Source organism: Mastigoproctus giganteus, chromosome 3 (assembly GCF_048544385.1).
Source record: "Mastigoproctus giganteus isolate SK-2022 chromosome 3, ASM4854438v1, whole genome shotgun sequence".
Classification (NCBI taxonomy): Eukaryota; Metazoa; Arthropoda; class Arachnida; order Uropygi; family Thelyphonidae; genus Mastigoproctus; species Mastigoproctus giganteus.
In genome coordinates, this window is record NC_143577.1 from 131,499,294 (window position 1) to 131,523,450 (window position 24,157).

Genomic DNA, 24,157 nt, shown 5'->3' on the forward strand with positions numbered 1-24,157 from the left:
AGGCAAAAGACTGCCCTTGCAATTCTTCACAAATGGACAGTGATGAGTTGAAAATGCAAGCCAAATTGTGTTTGATGTGTGGAGTAGCTTACTTACGGACACTTATATAAATTTCGAAATATTTGCATTTGGATTTCTCTCAGTTTTTGGTTTGTATTTCTGAGGGCAAATATTTTCGAACATGAACTGCATTAAAAATAAATCATGAAACCGTCTGAGCATGTTTAAAGATGAAAATTACAGCATACTCGCCTGATGTTGAGAGACTTGCTCAAGAAGTTCAGCAAAAGTTACATTAATTCGTATGTACCTAATTGGATGTTAAGTTTTTTTTTTCAGTGTTAATATTTCTTAAAACACTTCCCAGCTTGAGCTAGCTGAGGTGCAGCTCTTTTTAATTAGATCAAAAATGGCTCTACTCAAAAAAAGGTTGCCGATCCCTGCTCTAGAAGAAAACAGTAAATAAATATTGCTGATATTTATAACAATGGATTTACAACAGAATTTTTTTTTACCCTTTTTGATATTTCTCTGTTTCACTCCAACTTTTTGCAGAAACTTGGTTTCCTCTCTGTCATTTTTACTTTCCAAAAAAAATAAAAATAAATGTTAAAATTAGAATTTTTAAAAACAAATTTTGACAATTTCTGCTTATTTTTGTTAACAAATTGGTCATCACGTGTGCTTTAGTAGACTACATTACAAAATTAAATTTGGGATAATAGCATTGTGTGTTATGCCTAGTCATTTATAATACTTGTGTACAGTGGATTCCGGTTATTTGGGGCAAATCTTAAAAAAACAGAAACCAATCGAGAAAATAGCCAGGGTTTAATATTTCGCTTAATTCGGACAGCATGCCGTTTAATTTGGGCAGGAGACCGCAGCACTGGAGATTACCCTACGATTGTCTCCGACGGTACCACCTGGTTCGGTCGAAATTCTGGAGGTCACAACCATAAAACAAAGACAATTAGCAGTCACCTGTTTATTGGTCTTTTCTGTTAGTGAAATCTATCATAGACAGTAAACTCGATCTTACTGAATTTGTGATAATACCAACAGCTGGAATTATGTGAGTTGTTATGGTGAAATGTGTTTACACTTCCATGAAATCTTCAATCATATAAAAAAAATTAATTTTCAGATCTCTTCATTCCTATTTTTAAAGCTTTGTAACTCGTTACTCCGTTCTCACTTGCGCGTATTGTGTTACTTGCAATTTGTGTGTGTCGTGTTTTGTTATTGATTGCTTATCTTTTTACTGTTTGTTTTAAATTTTAACCCCTACCCACAAATGTCAGTGAACAGAAATGTCAACTAGTTCGTATGTACATATTACAGTATGTATTAATTATTCCGATTTTCACGTATCATCATTTAATTTTTTTTAATTGGTAAGGTAATAAAGGGTAAATTTGTGCTTAATATATCTTTGCTTTTATAGCCTGTGGATAATATTCCTCCTATTTTCGCTAATTAGAATCGCTGTTTAATAGAATTAAAATTCAATTCACAAACGTTATCACAATGACTGGCACTTACTGCACATCGTATAGTGAACGGTACTTTACTATGTTGAGTTCGTCGTAACGTGATTTGATTGTACAGTGAACTAATCGTAAAGCGGGGGGTGGGGGTACATTGTATTTTTAACTATTTACGTGAAACTTCTGATAATTGGGGCAGCCGCTTAATCGGGCCAAAATGCACTAGACCCGATTTGTCCCCAATAACCGGAATGGACTGTACTACACTGTTGTGCAAAACTTAAGGACCAGCTCTATTTCTAAAGGTTACAACCACAAAATTAAATGAAACAGCCTGTGGCAATTTGTATAACTGGCCATTCAAGTAGAAAGCTGGTGCACGTACAAACATTTGAATTGCGATGAGAGGACTCACATAAACAGATAAAAACAGCAGTTAGCGTGCAAATTACCGAATGGTGAGCACAATTGTTACAGACGTTCCATTGGTTTCATACAGTGCTACAGACAATGAAATGGCCAGTAGACAATATCTGGATGACTTTACCCCGGGCTCAAATAATTGGGAAAGTTGAAGTGCGAGGAGTGTGGCTGCAGAGTTCGGTATCACCCATAGCATTGGTTCATGTGCGTGGTCGGCCTTCAGAATAACAGGTACAGCTGTTCGAAGGACCAGGGGTGGTTGTCCGCAAAAAACGCCCACAATGATGACTGCTATATATTCCTACAGGCCAAGAGGAACCGACACCAGACAGGGATCCATTGCAAACCAGCCGAACAGGATGCAAGATATTGCAGTTTACTGTGGCCAGGCGACTCCACAAAGGTGGACTTTCCTCGATGGCCAGTACGCTGTGTCCCTCTAACACCTGCCCATCGGACACGACATTTACAGTGCCACATTGAACACAACAACTGTATGGTAGTGCAATGGGGTAAGGTACTTTACTGATGAGAGTAGATTCAGTCTCAGCAGCGATTCTGGACATCAGCTAATCTGGTGCACTATGGCCATAGTTGCCAATGCGCCTAACAAATCCTTAAAACAATCAGCTAATCTCACGAGAGGTTGAAAAAAACGGCACTAAATCTCACGAAAATTTAAAACACGGTATCACCCCCACAGCCATCACTGAAAAGGATCGATATAGCGGTTGAGGTGTTCTCATCTGGGGAAGGCATCTTGGACGTACACAACTCCAGATACTGGAAGGCGGTACTGTAACCGGTGCACGCTACTATACTGAGGTGATCCCATGTGCATCTGTTCCAAGGTGCCATTGGCCCCGAGTTCATGTTTGGGGATGATAATGCCACAGTCCACCACACAAGCTGTTGATATGCTTTTGTAAAGTGAGGACATTGTTCATATGGATTGGCCTGCCCGTTCCAGTGATCTAAATCCCATCGGACACCTAGCGGCATGTCCACACCCACCAGAACATGTTCACCAACTGAAGATGGCACTGATAGAGGAATGGAGGATGTCACCGCAAGAACTTATCAACCTTGTGGACAGGCAGTACAAAGCCTGCACCTCTAATGTAGTGGCAGTGCAAAGCCTGCCACTACATTAGTAAGTCCTTTTTTTCGGAAACAAAAAAAGTGCAGTGTACTTTTTTTGTTTCCGTTGTCGGTGTTGTTTCCTTCATTTCTGTATGTCACAAGGTCTGGGTTTGCTTTTCCCATATCCAGGCCACTCCTAAGAGAAGCTACAGGTGAAAACCTGACTGGTCCTTAAGTTTTGCAAACCTGTGTAGCACTTACTCATACTAGTGTGAAGATAAATAACAATGTCTCTCAGTAAGATGTCAAAGAAATTCAAGTAAAATTTCAGAAGATATATACAATGGCGGACAAAAAAAGGTTACATTTGTAGTGAAACGTATAAGATTTTGTTTGATTTCAGTCATTTTTTTTGCCACAAAGCAAAGGTATTGTGTTAGATAATGCTTCTATTTCATCAGACAGTAATTGCAAGGTATTGCATTGACTTTTTATAAATACAGCGTGTCAGATGATGCTTCTATTTCATCAGACAGTAATTGCAAGGTATTGCGTTGACTTTTTGAATACAGCGTTAGAAGGGTATACACAGTATCCTGTTTTGCGGAAGCATGACTCCATATGTTTAGTTGACACTAAGCAAAAAAAGTAGCTGTTGCTCTGTCACAGGAAGGGCTTGCTACGAGTGCTATCACTGATAAAATAAGCTGTCAACAGTATCCCAGGTGCTGAAATTAAAGTGTGAAGAGAAGACCTGGATCAGACCGTAAGAGACTGGTGCCTTCCCAAGATCGATATTTGAAACGGCTATGCCTTCGTAATCGCCATACTAGTGCTCCTGATCTACAACTGGACTTTGAGGTGGCCTCTGGTATTCAAACAAGTGCATGAACTGTCCAAAGACAGCTTTTGGAATGTGGTCTACATGCTTATCGGCCCGAGAAGCCTTTGTTGACCCAACAAATGAGGAAGAAGCGACGTATGGGCTAAAACGCATTTTTCATGGACAAAAGAGCAATGGGACACTGTCATCTTTTCTGACAAATCAAAATTCAACATGCATGGCTTGAGAAATATGTCAGAAGAAAATTGGAGGCATACCATTCTGACTGCATAACCCAGCTGGTCTGGGGATGCATAACAAGTGAAGGGGTGAGGCGAATTAAGTTTATTAATGGAACAGTGAATGCAGAAACCTACTTTGCTGTCTTGGAGGTATGCCTGAAACCTCTGATCCCTGAAATTAGGGATCATCACACAGACGTCCAAAACTGCATTTTTCAACAGGACTTGGCACCTTGTCACAGCAAAAATTGGTAAGTTTTACGCCATTTAGATTTAATGATTTTTGTCTTGTCTTGTCTCACAAGGCTTAAAACATACCTACACCAATGGTTCCCTCGTTTTTCTCTCTTAAGATGCAGTCATACCTCATAAATGCTGGTGGCATTACAGTGTTGGACTGGCTCAGCAACAGTTCAAATTTGAATCCTATTGAAAATTGCTGGTACATAACGTCTAAAATTGCTCAGAAGCCAACAAGTAAGGTTCAGCTGAAGGAGAGCATTGTAAGGCTGTGGTATCACGAAATTGGGCAACCGTATATCCAGAAGTTGATTAACTATGCCAGGTCATTGCAAGGTTGTAATTACAGCTCGAGGAGGAGCAACAAAATATTGAAGATTTGTTTATTTGATTTACAGTACATAATACTATTACCTTAACTTCTCATTTCAGTTTGTACACGTAAATGCAATAAAGTATATTTGGTTGTCATGATTGCCATTTGCATGATTTCTCATATTGCCATTAATTATGCATTTTACCCTTTGGGAAGATATTTATGGCAATTAAGTATGTCAAGTGGAGTCTTTTTATTGGATTTCAGTCATAGAGATATATCCCATCTAACAATGCATTTCTTCAACCCACAATGCAGTGCAAAACATTTGCAAAATTCAGAAGTGATGCAGCAGTTTTTTTGTCCGCCACTGTATATGTACATAGTATATTAAAAAAGTTCTTGGAATTGCATGTTGGTATTTAAATGTTCATAAGGTCCCCAATAAATAGCTGAATGTCGCAGTTTGAGCAGCATGCTAACGTCAAGTTCTCTGAACTTGAAAAAAGTGCTACAGAAATGTTGCAAGTATTACATGTAGATGATGGAGAGGTTTATGGGGATGATGCACTGAAGAAAACAGCAATTCTAGTGGTTTAAAAACGGACAAGAGATATTTCAAGGTTGTTAGGATTTGAATGGAGGCCTCTTGCCTAGAATGAAAAAGTTGGGTTTTAGGAGCATCGGCAACTAATGCCATATTGCTTCGTTGGGTTTATTGTCTGTAAATTGCGTGTATATTGTCTGTAAATTGCAGTGTTTTGTGGTGGATTTTCTATTTGCTGGACGAAAAACTAGAGATTCCAGGAGAAAAAACCATGCAACTCTCGCCTGAGACCGACTAACTCAACTACATAAAACGCCCATTAAAATTCATTATGCCATCGATGGGACTCGAAGCCAGGTCTTTTCCACTCGGTGGGGGAAGGATGCCGATCCTACAAACTCTTTCACAAGGGCAGACACTGAAAGATGAATCTCCCACTTCATTGTCATTCAAAATGATAGAAGAATGACTGTTGTTGGGATTGCTCATGAAGTTGGACTGTCTGCAGGCTCAGTAACAAAATTTATAACCCCGAATTTATTTAACAGAATTTTTAACCCAGAATTAATAACTCTGTGGCAGTAGTGAAAATTTTGTTCCACACTTGCCCTCAGGTGATCAAATGGACTGCAAGAAAGCAACTGCAGGTGATTTCATCGAACATTTTATGCAGGATCCAAGCTTCCTAAGAAAAGTTGCCACAGGATGAGATTTGCGTTCACCTATGAGCCTGAGACTAAGGTGGAATCATCTAAAATTTAGATTTTAGATGATTCCACCTAAGTCTCAGGTTCATAAATGGAGCATTTTTGTGTGCCATTTAGAATCTAAATGGCACAAAAATGCTCTATTGCCAACAAATCTTGTGCCCTGGGACATTTTTTTCCCCAATGATAACGACATCGGGCCCCACGAATTTGTAATTAGGGAGAAAAGTATTAACTCTGTAAAGTGCTACTGCTGCTTATTACACTGGGGTTTTGACACGTTTGCCTAGAATCTGAGGCAAAAACTACCTCAAAAATGGAAGAATGATTGGATTTTTCACTGTCAGCTTGGCTTTAAAGGCCCCGTGACCAGTCAATAAATGGGTGGTGTATAAACCAGATTGAAACCAAGTTGGGGGACTGGGGTACATCCTGTCGATGTTCGGAATGAATTTCGTGGTGATATTTCCCTTATTTGAGTTGGCACAGCGCTCCTGCCAAACTTGCATCAGGTGTTTTTGCAGTCTTGTCTTTTCATATTTGCGTGGTGCATTAACGTCCACAGTACAGCCAAATGGTAGTTCATTCCCCTGTGCGTGATCTCTAAGTCAAGACCTGCAGTGGGTGGGTACTGGTTGTTCTACAAGCACGTGTAACTGTCAGTAGGATGGTTCTTTGCGTTGCATCAAGGATGCGTCGGTTTACTAAAGTTGCTGTTTTGGGAAACCATATTGCTCAGACGTAAGTTATAAAATGTATAATATTACGACCATATTGCAAATATAGTACATAGTGTGCATAGTGTTGGGGGAAAGGCGCCTCCGGTGGTTTCCCACATGAACTCTGTGGAGACAAACAGTATCACTGTGAAAGCCAGAAAAATATTTTGTGTTGTAAATGAAGTATTGTGCTGGGTTCTGTTGGGTTTCCTGGCTTTTGGCCACAGGGCCCCTGGTGAGACCCCACGTTGCCCGCACACATCACTAGGAGGTAGCCAGGCTGCCCATAATTCTCTGGCTAGTTTCCTCCAGGTCGCCTGAGCTTCCTGCAAATATAGTACATTATTATTATTATTATTATTTTAGGGTTACCCATAATTAAATACATTAACCCGTATTTATGTCTGTAAATTGCGTATGTTCTATGGTTGATTTGCCTGTTTTGCTGGACAAAAAAACCCCAGTTACTGGGGAGAAAAACCTTGCTATCTACGCCTGAGACCAACTAACTCAGCCACGGAGTGAAAAAAGCCCATTAAAGTTCCTCGCGTCATCGACGGGATTCGAACCCAGGCCTTTTCCACCTGGTGTGGGGAGGACGGTGACGATACCACTGTGCTACCCGCGCAGACTGCAAATATAGTGCAATGCGGCGCTGACAACTAGATGCATATCTGGGCTGGGCCAACCAGGCTAGCCGGGTAGGTAAAGTGCCTGGTAACCCAAAGGTCGCGGATTCGAATCCTGCCTCGGGCTTGGATATCACGATAGTGCCGCACTATCTTGTTGGATCTCACGGCCACGATACACGAAGGAAGCAGGAAAAACAGGTTCTTTCGTATATTGCTCATATCATACGATAAAAAAAAATCTGGGCTCGGCGGTTGCCCAGGTAGCATCTAGGATAGAGGCTCCTTCAAAACACAAATGACACCTCACATGTCTGCGCACGTAGCACAGTGGTATCGTCACCGGCAGGGACGCGCCCACGCGAGACAGTCGCATTGCCTTGTGCTCCTACTTAATGTATTTTGTTTCAATTCTATTTTTCTATCCAAGTCAAGTATATGATATCCAGTGATTCCCAAGTGTCATGAGTATCTAAATCTGATGAAAGCATCACTATGGAATGAACAGGTAAATTTTTATTAGCAATTTTGAATATTGAATTTCCAGCCAGCTATTCATTGTTTAAACCAGGCCACGGAATGCTTCGCAGTACAAGGTCACACTAACAAACGTACAGTATTTTGATCACAACCCCACCTAAAAGAGGTCAAAGCACAGCTGGATAGCTTCCCATGTCTCACTACTCAGGGGAGTGAGTTACCGCTACGACACTTTGAATGAACGGGAGCAAAGACTGCTAATTACCGCAGACCGGCAAACTGCTTTAACTGAAGTTTTCTTGCATCTGACTTATTTCCCCCAACCCATGTGTAACTTTTGAACGCGTTAAAATACTCCAGTCTGTCATATTACAGAAAAACACTGTCCTTTTTAATTTTTCTACTATGTGCTAACTCTCATTATGCCGCATATCTTGGCTTCTAAACATTGGCAGAGATAATTGAACTACCACTTGCGAACTATACTTACCACCTGTGTAGGAATAACCCCGCTAATCCAAACTCTCGCAAATCGGAAGCCATAATTTCCAAGTTATATTCACACACCAACTATGTCTGACTGTGAGGAACAATTCGTTGAAGGTGAGAGCTATGTAGCCCTCACGCGAACCCGGAACTCAGGAATGGGCCAAAATAAGAGATAATTACAACGAACAATGACTACCAAACTACTACCCAACTACCAAACGGAACCATCACGGACCAGGTACTGTCATTGCGCCTGGACCTGAAGGATATCATGCTCCAAAAGGATAATCGAATCACTGCTGCAGTTAGAGGAGAAATTATCCGTGTGTGGTCGAAAATGGAGCATGTGCTATCAAATTTGAACGTGGAACACGAGAGAACCAAAGCGAAACTTGACGCCTTCCTAGATAAAAGGGTGAATGAAAATACTACAGCACCCCTTACATACGCCCAAGCGCTGAGGACGATTCCACCGGATACAACTACCACCAACAAACTAACGGATCATCATCAAAAGAAAACGCTTCTCAAAGAACCTCACCTTGTCCTATTGAAAGCTACAAGCAACTCATCGCTAGACTCGAGCGAATCAGTTAAAACTCTTCTGGTTCAGCAGCTTGCTCACGACTTAAAAACAACTAAAATAAAATCCATCAGGAAAACTAGAAACACTGGTGTCATAATTGAGACTGCAACAAAACAAGAGGCCCAGGCAATAATTTCTAATCCTAGAATTAATTCCCTCGGTCTAACAGCAGAATATCCCAACAAGAAAGGTCCATCAATTCTTATTTTTGACTTAGACAGGGAAATTACTCCAGACAGCATCGCTGGAGGAATTTTACACAGGAACATTCGAGACTCGACCCAAGAAAAAAGAGACAAGGAGCACATAAAACCAAAATACTGCACCAAGTCAAAGTCTCCCAACCTTTGCAATTGGGTAGTGGATCTCTCTCTCTCCTCTCCACAAGCATGAAACCAGCTAAAACTTCAAGACAGGATCTTTATTGGGTGGAGCAGCCACCCCTTCAAGGAACATGTGGCTGTTCCTAAATGCTTCAGATGCTGTCGTTTTGGGCACACCACCCACACATGCGCACAGACGGATCCTACCTGTGGGCATTGTTCCCAAAAAATGGCATCATTATAGCAGTTGCCCAAACAAATCATCTGCTCCGACGTGCCAAATTGCAAAGCAGTAAAACTGGATGCATCCCATTCAATCAGGACACAGCAAATCTCCTATTTACATCAAGGCAAAGCGAAACCAACAACTGAAGACCGACTATGGTAGTGAGGCCTATGCCATTCAATAACAGTTTTATTAAATTTATGCAACTTAATGCTTAGCGAGCACGTGCAGTAGCGGCGGAAATAAAGAAAAAGGCAGTTGAAGAAAACATTGATATATTACTACTGCAAGAACCATACACCCACCCCAAGAAAGTTAGAGGCTATCCTCTCACATATAAAATAATTCAAGCAGATGAAGATACTCCCTGGGCTGCAATAGTCATCCGGAACCCGAACATAATGGTAACTAAAATCTCTTCTCTCTGCACAGGTTGGGCAGTGTGTACCCATGTAACTGGCCCCTTAGGTGCCTTCTATTTAATATCACTCTATTGTAGACCCAGTCAAAACATCAGCCCAGCTATTGACTACCTAAGAACTGTTACCACTACTCTACCTAACGCTAAAATCATCCTGGGTGCAGATGTTAACTGCGGTTCTCCTGCTTGGTACAGCCTCACAGCTGACTGACCTGGTTGCCATAATGGGTGGCTTTTGGAAGACTTCCTAGCCACCTCACCATTTAATATAATAAACAGACCCAATAACCTCCCAACATTCTCCAGTACTATGTGGGAGTCTACAATAGACATAACAATTGCTACAAGATCAATCTCAAGTAAGGTGTCGGGGTGGTAAATGAAGCCTGGACCACCTCCGACCATAGAACAATTACATACAGCCTCACAAGAAATATAGAATCAATTCCTACTACGATATCAACCGCTATGCCATTAGCAAAGCCAATTGGGAGCTGTTCACCACTTCTCTCCAGTCAACAATCATGGATCACCCTTCTGATATCCTCTCCCTGAATCCCGAGCAGCATCAAAAGCTTGTAACTAACATTATCACCTTCTCCTGCAATCAATCTATGCCCAAGAAAAAACCTCTTTCAAGTGCTGTACCATGGTGGTCTCAGGAACTCGAACGTCTACGCTGGACTGTTCATAACAAGAGGAAAGCTTTTCAGAGAGCTCGCACCTCTTGGCCAGCTACTGATGTGGAAGCCCTTCGTGAGACTACAAGACGACCAGGAACCAATACACTTCCATGATCAGGCAGCCAAAAAGAACTACATGGGAGCGGCTGGTTACCACCACTGGTAACTCGGACCCTTGGGGAGTGGTGTGCCGAGTTACTACCAACAAAGTGCCAAGACGAGAAGTAGTCCATTCCACAATAACACCACGAGGAATCCATGATGAATATTTTGGATACTCTCTTTATCAGCGACGCCGATCATCTCACAACACAACAGCAGCAAATTTGTCTAGATAATGACAATTACCACATTGACTCTGTGGAGGAAGAATTTAACACCGAAGAACTGCAGCAAGCCCTTGGCAAAATGAAGGATAAAAAAATCCCCAGGGCTAGATCGCATTGAACCAGAAATACTAAAAAAGGTCGCCCAGGTAAATCCCCAATTTCTGCTTAACCTGTTCAATAAATGCCTAACCCAGGGATCCTTCCCAGCAAGCTGGAAAATAGCTGAATTAAAGTTAATACTGAAAAATCCATCGAAGCCTCCAGAAAAGCCTAACTCATACCGACCCATTGCCCTCTTGTCCACGTTGAGCAAATTACTTGAACGCCTCCTCCATACCAGACTCCTAACACACTACACAGAAGCTGGCCCACAATCCAATTCACAGTATGGATTTCGCCCAGGACGCTGCACAGGGGATGCTCTCTACCAAATAACCCAAGCTGCAGCCAACACTAATTACAAGTAATTACACTAATTAAAACACTTTCTCCTCATAACCATTGACTTTGCCGGGGCCTTTGACATGCTCTGGTGGTCAAGCATTCTTCGCAGGCTAAGATTGGCACGCATACCAGCCAACATATACAGGTGTATAGAAAGTTACCTTTCCAACAGGAAGATCACCATCTCCTCACCATACCAGAAGCTCACCAAATCTATCTACAGAGGCTGCCCACAGGGTTCGGTCCACGGCCCGTTCCTCTGGAACATCGTCCTTGATGAGTTACTTGGTCTGGATGTGGGCCCTGTTACTGTCCAAGCATTCGCAGATGATATTACCATCACCATCGCAGCGGACACCAGAGCAGCTCTCGAGGCCACTGGAAATCAAGCACTACAGATCTTACAGGACTGGGCAACTCTACACAAGCTCCGGATTCCTCTACAGAAGACACAATCCATACTTCTCAAAGGCACCCTACAAATATCAAGGCCTCCTCAGCTCAAGGTACAAGGAAAAACCATCAAGCTGGTAACTTCCCTAAAACATCTGGGTATCATCCTGAATTCAAAGATCTTCTTCTTCCCGCACCTCTCATACCTTCAAGAAAAAAATCAGAAATTATGCAGCCTTAATCGTCCGAGTAAGCAGGTGTGACTGCGGTCTGAACCGGAGAACACTCAAACTCCTGTATAACGCTATATTCCTCCCTGTTATTACATACGGATCCGGGATTTGGTACCATAGAGCAATAATTGTTCGCAATAAATGCAAACTGGAAACAATTCAGCGAAGTATACTGCTGGCCATTACCAGGGCGTGTTGTACAGTAAGTTCTTCGGTCCTCCAGGTCCTTGCAGGTGTCCTCCCCCTTGACTTCGAGGTTATCCGTCGAGGATTGCACTACTGCTTGTCGCGGGAAATCTCAGCTACCATTTTTGGACATACCATCGACACCCGGACTGACTGTAAGCAAGAAAAGAAGAAACTAGCTATCACGCTACTACAAATCTGGCAGACAAGAGGGAGGAGATGGACAAGGGCCTGATAACTAAGAAATTCATCCGGGATGTCAAACTAGGTTATCCAAAGTCGCCGCCTTGGTTCTCTCCTGGCCTCTACTGTACATATATTATAACTGGACATGGCTCTATAAATCATAAGTTGACTACCTTGGGAATCATCAATATCCCCTACTGTACATGTGGAGAAATTGAAGATTGGGACCATCTTCTTTATAACTGCCCAATTTATAACGATCTTCGAGGAACACTGTACACCAGACTCCAACACATACCTCAAGGACAGGAGCACCTGCTAATTTCTGAAGAACAATATTACAAATCATTAACGGAGTACGCACAGAACCTCTTTTCTAGGCGCAGGACTCTACAACCAACTCAAGCCAGGGATAGAAACCTGTAAGGGACTTACTCAAACTTGAAATAAAAAATCTGTATTTGACTGTTTTACCAGCATAGACTTGCTAACCCTGGAACATCCAAAGTAGGATTACCTGCTAACTTTCCATATGGTTGGGTAGGCTCCAGTGGTCTTGACCACTACACTGCAAAATATAAGTCACACTCAGCACTCACGCTGAGTGGCTTTTCTACCCTTCTGGAGTTATCCCCTCCCCCTTTTCTCCTGGTGGGACATATGCTCCACTGTCAATTTAGGGGATGCCCTCACCTACATCCCCTTACTCTTACTTTCATCCCCCATTTTCTTCCATACACCCTGTACTGCCGCACTCTACCTTATTTTTTATTTATTTTTATTATTTATTTACTTATTTTATTTTATTTTTTATTTATTTTATTTTATTATTATTTTATTTTATTTTTTTATTATTATTTTTTATTATTATTATCGGCTTTTTTATTTATTTATTTTTTTTAATTTTATTTATTATTTTTTTTAATTTTATTTATTTTATTTTTATTTTTTTATTTATTTTTTTATTATTTTTTTTATTTATTTAATTTTTTTTAATTTGTCTCCGTTCAGGAAGCTCAGGCGACCCTGACGGAGACCTGCCAGAGAATAATGGGCAGCCTGGCTACCTCCTAGTGGTGTGTGCGGGCAACGTGGGGTCTCATCTGGGGTCCTGCGGCCAAATGCCAGGACACACAACAGAACCAAATACAATACTACACATTCAACACACTCCACTTTTTCTGGCATTTACAGTGTTCTGTATTTCTTCACAGTGTACATATGGGTGCAGATGTGGGAAACCACAGGTGGCGCCCGACCCTAACACTAGGCACACTATGCAGACAATGGTATCGTCACCGTGCTCCCCTCACCATGTGGCAAAGGCCCGGGTTATAATCCCGTCGATGCTCAGGCGCAGGGATTAGTGAATTAGCACAGGGATTAGCTGTGACCTTGAGTGCCGCATTGATTGGGGACGGCATTTCCACCTGTGAAACCTTGAACTGTGATAACGTCCCGATATCTTCAAACTGTGTTAGAGAACAATTTTCTGTGCAATCATGATTTCAGTGATTCCACCCCTGCAATAGACTTACCATGGACAGCTTTTACTTTCGTTCCTGCTTGTATACAGGAAAAACAGACTTGACCATAAGCTTCTGCGGCTCGAAAACGCTAGAAGAAAGTAGCACAGGTTCTCCAAGGCTATCTTTACGGTTGTGCGTCCCCCGCTCACATGACAGTGGGGGATAGCCCAAATCGACATCCGTGCCCTATCTGGTTTGAAATTTAGCCACAAACCTGTGGTAGGCACCAAACTTTGTCATTCCTCAACCTCTATCTAACTGTGCAGCAATAATCCGTTATCCGAATATTCCCGATATTTCCAACTAATCTGAGAATATAGATACAGCCAGTACAAATCCCACTGAATTGATTTGTAACGTCACTGAACGGTCATCGAGCGCTCAACAAACAACTGATAGCACAAAAAGTGACCAACTGACATTGAAATCCCGGATAATTTTGAGGCTGTCCGGCTGACACCGGTATCCAAAAAGAAACACAGAAAACGGGTAGTTCCCCAATCGGACAGGGAAACCCGCTCGCAAAGTGAGCCTCAAGAGCCCCAGGGATCCCAGGGCCCCACACAAGACAACCGCAAAAAGACGACAAAACAGCCAGAGTCGACTAACATCGACCCAACTCTTCCAGAGGGCACCGTTAATGAGCAGGTATTGGCACTGCGAGTCGAACTAGAAAATAAACTAAAATAGTCTTCAGCCGCATTACCTCAACCTTTCGGGGCGAGATTGTTGGTATCTGGGCAAAGCTTGAAACCATCCTGCGCAATGTTCACCTTGCTTCTGAGAGGAATGAGGCCAAACTCGAGGCATACCTCGAATGTAGGGGCACACAAATGCTACAGCGCGCCACAAATTTGCTGATGCGCTGAGGAACACAAAGTCAAATACGAGAACGGACCAGCCACCAAAAAGAAAGACATTACTACCAACACCACACCTGGTAGTTCTCAAGCCGGCCACAGCCAATGCACCAAAAACAAGCGAGGAGATTAAGAAGACTGTAATCGCTTCCCTTACTGATGACCTGAGAAACACTAAAATAAAATCCATTCGAAAGACCCGAAATACGGACATCATCATAGAAACTGACTCGAAGGATTACGCTGATATGATATTAACAAATGCTAAGATACCTACCCTGGGCCTTCTAGCTGAGTCCCCAAGGAAAAAGGCACCCTCAATAGTAATTTATGACATCGACAAGGGCCTGGACCCCAACAACATATGTGATGAATTGTACAGGCGTAACCTCCAACATGCACTCCCAAAAGAGGACCCAGCTAACCTAATAAAGCCAAAGTACCAAACGAAGTCTAGAAGTGGCACTTGCTTCAACTGGGTTGTAGAGCCGGCACCAACAGCCTGGCACATACTGACCCACCACAATCGAGTGTACATAAATTGGGGATCCCACCGCTACAAGGAGCATGTAGCTGTCCCAAAATGCTTCAGATGCTGTCGTTTCGGTCACACGACGTACACGTGCACCCAGACAGAACAGATCTGTGGTCCCTGTGCTGATAAAGGCCACAGCTATGAAACCTGCCTGAACAAGGCCAATGAACCAATCTGTGCTAACTGTAAAAGCCAGAAACTACCTCATGCCCACTCACTTCGGGATAATGAATGCCCTGTCTACATCAAGGCCAAGAGCATGCTCCAACAACGAATAAATTATTTGGACACTGCATAAACAGTATAACAGCAACAAGATAAAATTCCTAAAAATAAACGCGCAGCGGGCAAAGGCCGTTGTGGGACAACTCCGACAGAAGGCAGATGAGGAAAACGTCGATATTCTCTTAACACAAGAACCCTACACTCATTCAAACGAAATGAGGGGATATCCCTTGTCCTACAAAATTGCCCAGGCTCCTGGTGTGACACCCTGGGCGGCAATCGCTGTGAGGAATCCTCACGACTGTGATGCAGATATCTCATCTCTGCTTTCCATGGGCCGCCTGTGCCCAGATCATCTCCTCTCTGGGCGACTTCTATTCCGTTTCCCTGTAGTGCAGGCCACCGGGAGAGGACATCCTACCTGCAGTCCAGTACCTACAACATGTCTTAACAGAACTGGCGGGTGCAAAGATTGTCATTTGTGCCGACGTAAATTGCCGCTCTGCCGTCTGGCACAGTGAGACCCCAGGGCGTAGAGGTGCTGCAAATGGACAGCAGTTGGAGGAGTTCCTGGCCAATAGTGGGCTGGAAGTCATAAATAGGCCCAACAGCCTGCCGACGTTTTCCAGCTCACTTTGGGAAGCTACGATTGGCGTGACACTCTCCACCAGGTCCTTTGCTAGATTTCTGTCGGATTGGACAGTACGGGAGGGCTGGTCCACCTCAGACCATCGAGCCATAACTTTCAACATGTACAGATCGATCACTCAGTCCACAATTCTTAGACAGAAGCAACACAGATACGGTTTGGACAAAGCTGACTGGAGCCTGTTTAAAGAAACACTCATCAATGGGATATTGCACTTACAAACCGAGAATGTGCAAGTTCAGCATGCAGACTCCCCTCAGCGAAAGGTCACGGACATAATTACGAATGCTGCAAATACAGCAAATAAACGGAAAAATCCCATCCCTGGGGCTGTCCCTTGGTGGTCAGGGGAGCTTCAGGCCCTCAGAAGTGAAGGAAACCAAAAGAGGCGTGCATTCCAACGAGCCAGGCGATCCTGCCCCCCCCCCCCCGCAGAAATTGAATACCTCTGGCAGGAGTACAGAGAAACTAGAAAAGCCTACAACGCGATGATCAGGCAGCGTAAAAGAATGTCCTGGGAGCACTTGGTATCAACAGTTGGTTACTTTGACCCCTGGGGTGTCGGGTTCAAGGTAACAACAAATAAACTGCCAAGAGGTGAAGTTATTCGCTCCAAAATCACCCCAAAGGCCACATTACTTCCACCTGGCAGCATTCCATTTCAAACATTCTTGATCACTCTTTCAAACAGCCACCAGATGACAACTCACCAGAACAAAAGCAGCTTTGCCTCTACAATAACAACTATAACTCAACACTCGTGGAAGAGCCTTTCAACGTCGAGGATCTCTCTATGGCCGTTGGGAGACTGAAAAATAACAAGTCACCAGGCCTGGACATGCTCGAGCCCGAAATAATCAAAAAAGTTGCCGAATTCGCTCCAGAAACCCTGCTGAACCTCTTCAACCATTGCCTGCTAAAGGGATGGTTTCCAACTGATTGGAAAACTGCGTCCATTCGGCTCATACTCAAAAATCCATCCAAACCGCACGATCGCCCTGACTCGTACAGACCTATTGCTCTCCTTTCTGTGCTGAGTAAGGTCTTTGAGCAGCTCCTTAGACAGAGACTGGAAAACCACTACAATACTGCACAGCTACCAGCACAAAATCAATTTGGATTCAAACCGGGCATGTCTACGGTCGATGCGCTGGACACCATTACAAATGCTGCCAGGAACTGCACCCAGAAGCATGACTCCACGTCATCTCGATCGACTTTGCTGGGGCGTTCCACACCCTATTGGTGGCCTAGCGTCCTCGGACGGCTGAGACGCGCTGAGCTCCAAGGAAATCTCTACAAATGCATTGCCAGCTATCTCAGTGACAGGAGACTTGTGGTTCAGGCTCCCTTCTCCAGTGTGGAACGTCGTGTCCACCAAGATTGCCCTCAGGGCTCTGTCCTGGGCCCACTTTTCTGGAACTCTGTATTTGACGAGCTTCTCAGTACTGACTTCGGCGATGTCCAGACCTTGGCATATGCTGATGTTCTCTCCCTGATCCTGGCAGGGGATTCCAGGGCTCAACTTGAAGTATCTGCCAACAGAGCTCTTACCACCCTGCAAAAGTGGGTCCGGAAAAACCATCTGAGCATCTCATCCACAAAAACCCAATCCATTCTGCTGAAGGGCTATCTTGATCCGCGAAGGCCGCCTCAAATCAAGATACAGGGCACAACCATCAAGCTTGTTACTCAGCTGAAACTCCTTGTCATTATCATCGAGAGCAAACTAACATTTCTCCCAAATCTCAACTATCTACAGAAGAAAATAAGAAATTACATTGCACTGGTTGCCAGGGTGACCCGCCGAGATTGGGGGCTCAAATAACACACTCTAGCCTTACTGTATAAAGCCATATTCATACCAGCTATCACCTACGGTTCTGGTATATGGTTCCCCAAAGCCTCCACTGTGGTAGGACGAAGAAAGTTGAACATCATTCAACGAACAATTCTCCTTACGATAACCAGAGCATATTGCACATCCAGCACGCACGCTCTACAGGTCCTCGCCGGTGTACTGCCCCTAGGCCTTGAGGTGGCCCATGTGGGAATGCTGTATCAGCTCAGCAGAGGAAAGTCTACCACCTTTATTGATTTTACAACGGATCCTGCTAACACTTATTCCAGGGTAAAAAGCAGACTCCTAACCTACTTACAACAGACCTGGCAAGCTAGATGGTCTGAATCCACCAAAGGGGCCATCACCCGCAAATTTATACCGGACATATGCAAAATATATCCCAAATCACCATCGTGGTTCTCCCCAGGCCTTCTAACCACGTACCTCCTAACAGGGCATGGTGCCTTTCGCAGAAAACTAAACCTTCTTGGACTTTGCGACAACCCCCTTTGCATCTGTGGTGCCCAGGAAACCTGGGACCACTTGATGCATGACTGCCTACTATATGATGACCTCAGATCTTCTCTCATCACACAAATTCATTTCATCCCGAGAGATTAGGCTTAACATCTCCTGGAAGACCACCACACCTACACAGCCTTTTCGAACTTTGCTCAGGGCTTCTTCACGAGGCGGAAAACCTTACCACAACCACAGAATGAGACCCAACCAGACAGCGAAACGGCCTAATCAGCCATGTGTCAAGACCACTACTTGCTTCAGCATACTGCAATCCCCGTGAAGACTTTCAACCTGCACAAAAAGTGTGCCTTTACAATGCATCACCTCCATCTACCATGACTGCCGTTCCGGCTTCGCCTCCCACCAAGTTAACCCACCACTGAAATGACTCCACTATCTGGACGGGACTTCTTTGTCCCAGGATTGACACTACTCGGATTTGAACCTCTCGGATTGACTCTACCAAATATATCTTCATGCAGCTCACTACTGAAATGACTTCACCACCTGGACGGGACCTGTCTGTCCCAGGGATTGGACTACTCGAATTTTACCTTCTCGGACTGGACTCTGCCAATTATGACTTCACGCAGCATTGCTGAGAATGCCACGTGGCGATCCTGAACCCGTGCTCCCTTGCCCGGCCCTGTTGTTCCCCTGTCCTGGTGGGGAGGAGGTGAAGGTTCCCTTGTCTCCTCCCTGCTGCCCCCTCTTTCCTTCTGGTGTGGCATGGGCTTGCCTCACTGATTTTGGGGTCATCTACTCTATCAACCCTATACTTCTGTCTCTCACCCCCCCAGCCTTTAGTCTCCCCTCCCCCTCTAGCTTTCCAACTAGCGTTCATCACATGTCAAAATTATCCTAGCCCTACACCCAAAATTCTTAATTCCAACACTGTATAACTTAAAACTCCTTTGGCCTGACCCAAACTCTAGCGCACCCCCCCCCCATTTTTTTTTTCTTTTTTTGGGTTCTAGCCACTGAAATCCCAGGAAATTAGGTGGCAGGACCTGCCAGAGTACTTATTTAAAAATACTGGTGTACCTGGCTTGCCTCCACGGGGCTACGTGTGGGCAACGTTGGGCCTCACTAGGGGTCCAGCGGCTAAATGGCCAGATGAACAATGGTACACGACACTACATCCAACAATATTCATACACTTTTAAATCTCTGGCCTTTACAGTGTTCTGTAACACACGACAATGTAGATTACACGGAGATGGGGGAAACCCCTGGTGCCGTTAGACCCTAAACACACTTTACACTTTACAATCCCGTCGATGAGCGACGAACTTTAGTGGGCTTTTGTCGGTCTCAGGCGTAGATAAAACGGTTTTTTGGCCCAGAAACTGGGGATTTTTCGTCCAGCAAACATGCAAATCGACCAGAGAACAGACGCAATTTACAGACAAATAAATATATGGGTAGAAGTAATCATTTGCAGGGGTTGTTGTTGTTGTTGTTGTGGGGGTTTCATGGCGCATAAGCAACTTTGGCTATAATGCGCCTTCATTTACAGGGGACCCTAATATCATAATTTGGTTTTGGTTTATTTTTGTTTGGACACCTCACATACCTGTAAGCAAACAACTCCCACGTGTGGATATTGCACAGAGAAGGGCCACGAATACAACAACTGCCCAAACAGAGATAAAGATCCCCAAAGTGCAAACTGCAAACTCGTCAAACGTGATCATTCACACCCTATTAGGGACCCCAAGTGCCCTATATAATTGAAAACAAAGAGCTTCAGCCAAAAAAAATCGACTATGGGGGCCTCGGCTTAAACCGATCAACTCCTCAAAGCTCAAAATATTCCAACAGAATGCCCGAAGAGCGAAAACAGTAGCAGAACAATTTAGAATAAAGGCGGATGAAGAGTATGCTAACATTCTAATTCTCCAGGAACCCTACATGCACGCCGGACACGTGAGAGGTTACTTCACGACCTACAAAGTTGTTCAAACTGAAGAGAACACCCCAATGGTTGCTTGTCGTTGTGCGGCTTGAGCCCACCTGAGCACAGTCATGGGAGACTTTTATGTAGTATCCTTGTACTGTAAACCGGAGGAGGAGATTTTCTTTATAACTCAATATCTTCAAGCACTATTATTAGGTATTAGGTATGTTCGGGGTCTGACGGCACTTGGGATTTCTCCCATCTCCGCGTATGTTCTCTGTATCGGACAAGCCAGAGATTTAAAAGTGTGTGTGATATGCACTATGTAGTTTGTTGTGCCCATTGTTCGTCCGGCGTGTTAACTGCCGGGCCCCTAGTGAGACCCGACGTTACTAATACCCTCCACAGGAAGGCCCGCCGGGTGTTACCAATATTTGTACTCTGGCTGGTCTTGCCACTTACTTTCCTGGGATTTCAGTGGCTAGGACCAAAAATGATATTAACTGCCAATTTCAGAACTGGCATAGCACTACACCAGCTCGCCGGGGATTAAGAAATGGACAAATCTTAAGGGAGTTGTTTAGCAGATACATCCCTGGCTGCAAAAAAATCAACCAAATCCGCCACCAACTTTCAACAACATTCTGTGGGAGGTAGCTATTGACGTCACCCTGGCCACCAATAACATAACCGGATACAGCTCCGACTGGATGGTGCAGAACTCCTGAACGATGTCTGACCACGACCTTTCAAATCAGTTTGCTATCAAAAGCGAAAACTAGGAGCTATTCGCGGATCATCTATCCACTGTAGCTAATGAACTTCTCCGGCAGGATCCCCAATGGAAGGACCCTAATGCTCTTAACAGTGAAATCACAGTCTGCGCGGTAGCACAGTAGTATCGTCACCATCTTCCTCACACCGGATAGAAAAGACCCTGGTTCGAACCTCGTCGAACTTTAAGGGCTTTTTTCACTCCGTGGCTGAGTTAGTCGGTCTCAGGTGTAGATAGTAAGGTTTTCCCCCGACTGGGATTTTTCGTCCAGAAAAACAGAAAATCGACCATAGAACACACTCAATTAACAGACATGAGACACACAGCACGGCAGATGAATTTAATTATTCGGGTGGCCTAAAAATAATAGTTTTTTTTTTTTTAGAAATTATCAGAGCAGCCACGAAAGCTGCAATGAAAACAAAGAAATCGACACCAAAGGCAGTATCATGGTGGACACCAGAAATCGAACTGCTAAGGAGAAAGGCGAACGCCCACCACAGGCTGATTCAGCGAGCTCGTCACAGCTGGTCTGAGGATGAGGTCGCTCCTCTGAGCGAGCCATACAGGGACGCCAGAAACCGATACATCAACCTGATCAGTAAAAGTAAATGGAAGGCCTGGGAACACTTTGTCTCCACAACTGGTAATGAAATCCCCTGGGAAGTGGTGTACAAAATCACCACTAACAAACTCCCCAGAGATGAGATCGTCGCCATAGCGCCAAATATGGTGGATCTGGTGCTGCTGCAATGTGATGGGTGCCAGTGGTATCGGAAAGATTGCATTGAGGATATTATTTATTGATTCTTTCCATTGCAGCAGCACCAGATCAGATCCACTAAGCCAATGAAAACAATACCACCTAACAGCTAGAACTCCCTTCACGGAAGAGGAACTCTGTGCTGCAGCTGCTCAGATCAAAAACAAAAAAGTGCCCAGGTCTATCTCCTAGAGCCAGAAATCGTCAATAAGACAGTAGAAACAGTGTACCAAAACTACTATCCCTATACAACAGATGCATCAACAGAGGCCTTTTATTGAAGAGTGGAAAACTACGAATATGAAACTGATCTTGGAAAACCCTAATAAAACCCCAGACAGATAAGATTTATATGGGCCCATTGCCGTGCTAACAGTTGCGAGCAAACTCCTTGAAAGGATGCTGTCCAGAAGAATACAATCCCACTACGACGCGGCCGGACTTGCAAGTCCGAACCAGTTTGGGTTCAGGCCCTGAGTTTCCACCATCGATGCACTCAAATGTCTCCTAGATGCTGCTGTGGCATGCAATAAGAAGTATTTTCTAGTCATTTAGATTGGCTTTGCGTGACGTTTGACACTATTTGGTGGCCAGGCATCCTCGCAAGACTGAAACAGGTCTCTATACCAACGAACTTCTATGACATAGTAATAAATAAATAAATTATCTGTTTATACTCCGGGACGACCAAACGGTCAGAGGAGTTCACAAGATAGACAGAATACAAGAAACAGCACCGTATTCAGCAGTCACAGGTTTGAACCCCGGTTACTCATGGCACGTGAACTTATGCACCCGCGCGCCTGACCACTAGGCTACGGCATAGCGTCACCATCCTCCCCACACAAGGTGGAAAGGTTCGGGTTCGAATTCCGTCGATGACGTGAGGAACATTAATGGGATTTTTTCACTCCGTGGTTGAGTTAGTCGATTTAAGGCGTAAATAGCAAGTTTTTCCCCAAAAACTGGAAGTTTTTTCTTCTAGCAAAACAGACAAATCGACCAGAGAACACATGCAATTATTTACAGACATAAGATACACAGCACGGCAGATAAATTTAATTATTCGGGTGGCCGAAAAAATAATAGCTTGGTCTATTTCCTGGACCAGTAGCTGGGACTGAATTTTGGAGAGGGTCAGCTGAGCCCTTGGCCTTCGCGGACGACCTTATCCTGCTGGTCCGTGCAAACCCTACAGCGTCCTAGGAAACAATTGGAAATCGACCGTTTCTGAATCTTCAAAAATGGGCAGCCTTGCACAACCTTACCATCTCTAGAGAAAAAACAAAATTGGTTCTCCTCAAAGGCAGACTTCAAATTAGAAGAGCACCTACAATGAATTAAACTTCACTCCCATCCGACTGCACATAGAACTTAATGACTTAGGTATTTACATTGACTCGGATCTTATTTTTCATAACCATCTGAAATATCTAGCCATCAAAATCCGGAACTACGACGCCATGATCAGGGGGATGAGGAGGGTCGCTGCGGTCTGCAGCACAAAGCTCTGACCCTCATATACAAAGCGGTCTATGCCCCGATAGTTTGCTACGGTGCCTCCACCTGGTTCAGACAAGCTACACTAGCAATAAACAAACGGAAGCTGGATATAATTCAAAGGTTCATACTGTTATCAATTAGCAGAGCGTGCCGCACTGTTAGCCTTGCAAGTTCTAACAGGATGTCAGCCTACTCTACCTAGAAGTAGTCAGGCGAGGCCTATTCTACCGACTTAGGAAAGGAACGCTAACCGAAATATTAATACTAAATCTCCAGCTGGATCTTGCAAATGACCTCAAGATACCATTTACCTTCTCTATCTTGAGTGACCTCAAGATAGAGAAGAGGAGACTCACCCAACACCTACAAGCGATATGGAAACAGAACTGGGGAACCGCACAGAAAGGAGACGTTACAAGACGATTCCTCCCAAATATAAACCAAACGAACCCAGAATCCCCTCCCTGGTTCTTGCCTGGGAACTGCATCGTCATCATCATCATCAGCCATTTTCAATCCACTGCAGGATGAAGGCCTCTCCAGCAACTTTCCAGTTCCTTCTGTTTTGACCACTGGCCATCCATTTACTACTCAAAAACTCATGAATTTCATCTATCCCTCTCCGCCTTTGTCTTCCAGGTTTTCTTCTAGCTCCTCTTGGATACCATTCTGTTATTTTCTTAGTCCATCTGTCATCATGTCTTCGAGCTATGTGTCCTGCCCAAGACCATTTTAGTTCTTTAGTTTTGATAAGAATGTCCTTTACTTGAGTTTGCTGCCTAATCCATGTGTTTCTCTTCTTATCTAACAGTCTGATTCCCAATATAATTCGTTCCATTCTTCGCTGTGTAGTTC